Below are 6868 nucleotides of genomic sequence, written 5' to 3'. Positions count from 1 at the left end.
TGTGTCTTTTATTTCCTACCTCCTTTCCTATGGTGTCATTTCAGGATGTTGCCACTGTGCGGAGGCATCCCCATAAGACAAGAAGGACAGCTCATCAATATAATTTTATCACACTTAGGTTGCCTTAACAAATACAGAAACTAAGAACATGAACAATGACATGCTGTTTGAAATTGTAATATCTACATAGTTGTGTCTTTAATCAAATGTAATTTGTGGGAAATGTCAAACCAATGTCCCTTAGATAATCTTTATCCAACATATTTTTCCGAAATGTTTAAGTTTATTGCATTTAATATTTATTAAAACCATAAAACATACACATACAAGCTCATACATTTTCAAACCTTTCAAAAAGGTAAGTGACATTACAAAGTTCATGGCTTTCCTAGCCTATGTCGGAGTGGTCTGAAGATGAACGTTTCCTTGGAAGATAGCAGCAATGCGTTCTAATGAGATCTGTTTCCTGTGCCTCACGGTCTGCAGATTAGTTTACCATCGACGTCCCTGTCAAAGAGCGACCATTAGTTTGGGGAATGGCACCTCAATGGAGACCTCTGTTGCGGCCTGACTAACACTCTACACGGAAAACATGTTGAAACTGAACGTCTATCAACCATTCGGGATAAAAAAAATATGAATTTCCATTGTTTCCTCTGGTCACAACACATTGCTGTTATATGCAACAATTTTGATGGACGACTTTAGCCATGCACACATTGCTCCTTTGTGTTGCCATTCGTTCGATTATGTCTTCCTGTAATTTATAAATTGTATTATGCGTCTTATTGAGTTTCCCCCCTTTCTCACACAGAGCTTAATGTTTAGTATGGATTTTCATTCGAACAAATGGAGTGGTAGTTGTGTTAGTAAACTTTGTTTGAGAAAGTGCTTCTGATGATCTGAGATATGGCTCACAAGATCACACAGAGATAACAGGCCTTCCAATACGGAAAAACAAGAGGGCCACCAATGTATTCTATGTATTCCTGCTGTGTCAGAGAAAGTGCAATTATGTTGCCATTTTTTTGTTAATCTATTTTTACATTTGTGACAAAAAATCAGCATTCACTGTATATTGTGTAAACCATGGTACAATATAAGAGGAAATGTTAATAACGTGTGATGAGCCAGCACAAACCATTTCAAAAGGTACCCTATTATGGTGACATCACACCTGTTAGTATCCCTCCAGATGTATGATTGGCTGAGTAGGCTGGGTACACTGGTAGATACATCCAGGTGACTCTCCCACATCACACCTGGTGGTAAAATAGAACCCCACTAATTAGTATAATATAAAAAGTCGATGGAAATCATTGAAAATAAACAATAACCGGTTGATGTAAGCCTATGGCTAGCTTCACTTCCTTGTTGCTATTTCCCGATCTTCTTGCTGTGTTTGATGTATGTGGTTTGACCTTCTTCGGACCTTCCAACCAATCGTTTTCCACCACACATTGTAAATGCTTTGGGGTTTTCCCACAGGATCTTTTATTTTTTAGAACCTTAAGCACAAAAATCACCATGTGTGTATATTAATGTCAGCCAATAATCAACAGCATCTGAACCTTTTGCACCACTGCCTGTAACCAAGTCTTACAAGGTTTAGATTATGGAGAAAATGTACTTTCTCATTCCAAAATACTGTAGACTTCATCCATCTTAAATTAAAGTTCTTATTGTAGGCCAAAAAAAGGTTGGGTGAATTTGACTTCAATTTAACCTATAATCAAATTAACTTTCAAGCCACCAACAGCAACAGTATGTTGAACACACTGTTAAACTCTCTACCAAAGAAGCTACAACTTGGGATTTCAATGCCGTGTGGACCAAAGCTTTAGATTCTTTGGTTCCTCTATATCTAAGGTATTACCTATTACCATTGTTTTACTCAAGCCATTCTGCATGTTAAAGAACGCATGTGATGAGCAGCCAGGGGTCAGGTGTGCCGATCGTTCCAGCAGGCTACACATCTGTAATAAGCATTTTTTCTATCAATAGTTTCAATCAAAGAAATCAAAAGTATTTGTGTATGTGTGATGCACTTGATGCAAACATTGGTGATCACAATACTTCTGGCAGGAACCAGAAGTAAAAAATGTTAAGGTAAAAACAAATCTACCTTAAAAATGTCTCCTCATAGGCGGCAAGTTTGACCACAGTCTCTGGTCTTCAAGCCGGGTTCTTCACACAAGATCGGAAGAAGCATTGCAGTGTATTCAGAACAGTGCTGACCACTGGTTAGTATGAGAACAGGGAAACAGCAACACCTGTTCCATCAGCACTCTGCTGGCTCTTCACTTGCTTATGTCACAGTTTATTATGAAATTCTCCAGCTCAAGGGCCAATAGATCCAGGGACACGTTTGCACCTACCTTAAGGAGCTCAACACTTAAAAAAACCTCACTCCCTAACTAACAGATGCTACTCAAAATGGGATCTCCACTGAACATGCTGATCAAATGATCAGTAATTGGAAGACACCACACATGTTTTTTAATGATTTGCTGCATGCGTGTTTATATGTATAAATATTATGATATGTTTTTTTTTTACATTATATTCATTAGCATTTAGTCCAAGTCGACTTACAAAAAGTGCATTGAACCATGAAATATAACCCAGAAAAATGCTAGAATCATGTAAGTACATCAAATTAATCAAATAAGCATAACAATTTCTGATCATGACGTCACAAATGGAGTGCCCAAAGTGTAATCCATTGTATCATTCTGCAGAAACCTTTGGCCAAAGCGACTTGCAGTGAACTCATTAAGTCGCTGGTAGCGGTTTGGCGTGTTGCTCAACGATTCCTATTAAAGATCCAGTAGTATGCCTCACTACATGTTGTGTTCACCACTGAATCTCATGTTTTAGAATTATGGGGTATGTTGGGGGTATGATACATTATGACATTGCACCCCCTTTTGATTGCACTCCACCCTATTTTATATCCAATACGGAAGTGTTTTTTTTTATAATTCATTTTACAGTCAACGATTTTCCTCCTCTCCTTCATCGGCCCAAAAAAAGTGCAGCCTCTCCTGGAGGGATCTCAGTGGTCAGCTGCCGGCCTGCACCCCCTTCACGGTTGACCCACAGAAAACCCCGACCACCAAGCCTCCGTCCAACCTCTTTGTTTATACTTCCATGATGAGTCCAACCTGCCCAATCAGACTTCCCCCTGCCTGGCCTTGAACTGAAACCATATCCATCTGAACCATCTCAGCCTTCCGCGGCCGACCCGGCAAAGAAACCCCGGCTAGCATTAATTGCACAGATCGGTCGTGGCAGAGCACCGAATCCAATGCATTTACCGTTTCTAATTGGGAAGGAATTGCTGTGTTTACTTTGGCGTTGGTTGCTATAGAGCCAGCCCCCTTAACCCCTTTCCAGCCCCTCCAGCCACCCATGATCTCTGTTAGAGCCAAGGCCTCTCTCGCTCTCTCTTTCTCTCTCTCTCTCGCTCTCTCTCTCTCTCTCTCTCTCTCTCTCTCTCTCTCTCTCTCTCTCTCTCTCTCTCTCTCTCTCTCTCTCTCTCTCGCGCTCTGTCTCTCTCTTGCTCTCTCTCTCTCAGGATGGAAATCAGAGCAAAGTGAACAGAAGGTGATTCGCTCATGTTTATAAAAGGTGCTGCGGTCAAAAGGTAAATCTCGCTGGTGGATTTTTTCTCGGATGGAAGGTTAACAATGGGATACATTTCATCAGCCTGCTAACTAGAAGGATCCAGTCCAGATACTCCTAGAAGTATCTTTTAACAGGACTTTTGTTCAAGCAATTCTTCAACTACATCCAAACACAAGACTAACCACCCCCCCAAACCTCTTTTTATGAAACTGAACCCCCAGAAAGGACCCCCGGGTTGGGGTTTATTCAAGGCCTGCGATGCGTATTCTGATCTAGTGTTATATGGGTTTATTCAAAAAGATTCAGGAAGATATGGATTAATTTCAGTACTGTAGAACCCTGAGCCAACGCTTAAGGTTAGCTCCTCGTAGCTAACCTTAAGAGGGAACCCAAAGTATGGGGAAAAAGATGACGTGGAACACCGAGAATGGAATGGATTACCACACACACCATTCAACCACACTCATTTTCCCATCTCTTTTTCTGTTTGTCTTGAAAACGGAATCGCAATCTTTAAATAATGTACGTTGGATGATTATTTTTTTCCTCAGCATTTATGGTACTATAATGAGTCACCAATCATTTGATGTTTTTTTTTTCAATTCATAGTTACTCTATTCCTGTTACTAAATGAATATTATTGCAAGAAAACGTAGAAAAAAAATGCTGAAATTGTTTGTCCACATTTCCGTAAGCATTTAGTTGAAAGCTTACATTCACATCGGCACCCATACCCTCAACCAAACACACACACACGCACAGACACACACACACACACACATATACTCGAACACCCACAAGATTCGATCCATGTTTTCCAGTTCCACTATTCTCAGCATGACTGATAGAGTAATAGATGATTGCTTTGGCAGGCCCCCGCAGACCACTCATATCGTTGCCTGCTGTTAGTGACAGTTTGAATCTATTGCCTGCACTGAAGAGCACAGCTCAGCAATTTATTCACCTTATACACTACTGGCTTCTTTGTCGGCCAAACCAAACCCCATGTGTCGAAGATGGTCAGGACACACGCATGCACATAGCCACACACCCACATACACACACCCATACACACATCCACGGTGTGAGGGAACGGTAACCATGTGACAGTTTCTGATGATTTTCCACAGCGGCAAAGTGGCACAATCTGAACTCACACAACGGATCACCAGAGAGACGGACAACGGCGAAACCAGAAAAGCATACTGTAAATATGAATGTGAAAATACACTGCGCTCAGGGAGGTAAGAAGTCTTTGTGAATCCCTGAAGTTTGAATGGAGTAATTGCTGTTTTTTTTCTGGGAGTAGAGACTCAGTCACCTCCTGTTAGCTTGACAGGATCCCCGATAGGTTCTGGCAGCAAGCCCAGCAATGAAAGGCGTCACCCAGGGGTGAGGGGGTATACCTGTGGCCTTTAAGTGTTTACTCTTTGGCCCCCGTTGCTGATATACTGGGACGACTCACATCGCCAGGCGACAAGGGGCCTGGAGGCTAGCAGAAAGGCCTGCTAGCCCTGTTACCCTCTTCAATGTTTCACATCGGAAATATCCTAGCCGTAAAAGCTTATCTTAGCTTGTTTTCCTTTCGTTGAACTTTTCTTTATTTGTATCATGTGCATTTTTTTTTGGTTACGTTTTATTTATTTATTTTGTTTGTTTATCTTTTAACTTCAAGAAAATGAGAATTGTCTCTGATAAGATTATGAACCACTCTGTCGCCCCACAGTGAGACGAGGGCTATGAGAAGTTCATTTCTGAGTTTCCTATTTGTAATACAGCTTATAGTTTATATAGTTCCTCCTGCCATCAGCTGAAGCCAGATAAATCTGCCCGGATATTCTTAATGACACGTGACACGAAAAATGACTTTTTAACCTTGTGAGCTAATTTCCACTTCAGTCATACTATTAATCTTTAAAATTCAAGTATGCCAACGGAAAAAGATTTTGTTCCAAATATTACTTCATTTACTTCCAAATCGAATCAATGTAACCTAAATATTGTGATGATGTTAACTTTTCGGCGCTGGAAGGCAGCTCATTATTTCATAACAAGCTTCTGCTGAGCCTCATTTCCTATATTGCAAAGCTTGAAATAAGCTAACACTAGCTCTTTTGCTATTGTGTTTGGTCCAATCTGCAGGATCTAATCAAATTGTGAAGGAAACATTCAGACGATGACGTGTCCTGCACTAATTTGCTTAAAACCCTGTTCCGGAAAGGAAGTAAGTCATCACCTTGGCGGGAAGAATCATCAGTGCGTAGCATAGATAATGGTTCTCAAAGTGTATTTGCATTGAAAGAGTCATAGTTGGTTTATCAACACTGATGGCAATAACACACATCTTTTAGGCTCACTAGGAACAATTTCATCACGTCACATCTTCCTGTACATCAAATATTACGGTTCAGTCCTGAGTGGGTGTGGGATGGACTATTCTGACCTCATTTGATGGCAAACTCATTAAGGGAAACACCCTTCTTCATTACCAATTGAAACAATCCTCCTTTTGACTTCCCTAAGAGATGGAAAAAGGGATTTTATGAATTTCAGTCTCAAACATTCATTAGCTGGTTACTACACTATCAAGGTGAATTTATATAAGCTTGAACATTGCTAGTATATTGTGTTTATTCATTAGAAAACTAAACAATTCCCATCCCCCAAAAATGTTTACACTATAAAGCTTATTTGTGATGTTTGGTCAATTCCCCAAGTAAGTAACACAAATTAATGTTGCTGTCCCATCAACAATGTATAAAATGTACATCTCCATATATAAATATATATATATATATCCCAGACATTCAAGATATTCTCTTCAATTCCAGCCAGTGGCCTTTTTCACACAGACCCCTCACAGATTTCTCTGTAAGGGGTCCCCTGGACATGTGTTTTTCATCTGCTCTGTGCATCTGGCCTTACATAAATGTTTAGCAGCGCGTCTTCTGGGAGCTGGTGCCTGTCTTTACAATGGGGGCTAATCAGCTGTAAATTCTGTTTTAAAAAGGAGAAGGAGGGCGTGCAAGGAGTTAATCTCCAAGGCATGCTGATCACTCTCTCTTTCTGTCTCGCTTGCTCTCTCTCATTCACTCTCTCTCCCTCTCTCTCAACCTTGCACTGTCACTTGCTCTCTCACTCTTTCTCTTTCCCTCCCCGTCTAGATTATACCACATCCCTCATTCAGTACTCTCTCTCTCTCTCTCTCTCTCTCTCTCTCTCTCTCTCTCTCTCTCTC

This window comes from Gadus morhua, chromosome 13, assembly GCF_902167405.1.
Source record: "Gadus morhua chromosome 13, gadMor3.0, whole genome shotgun sequence".
Classification (NCBI taxonomy): domain Eukaryota; kingdom Metazoa; phylum Chordata; class Actinopteri; order Gadiformes; family Gadidae; genus Gadus; species Gadus morhua.
Note: the sequence above shows the minus strand (reverse complement) of the source record.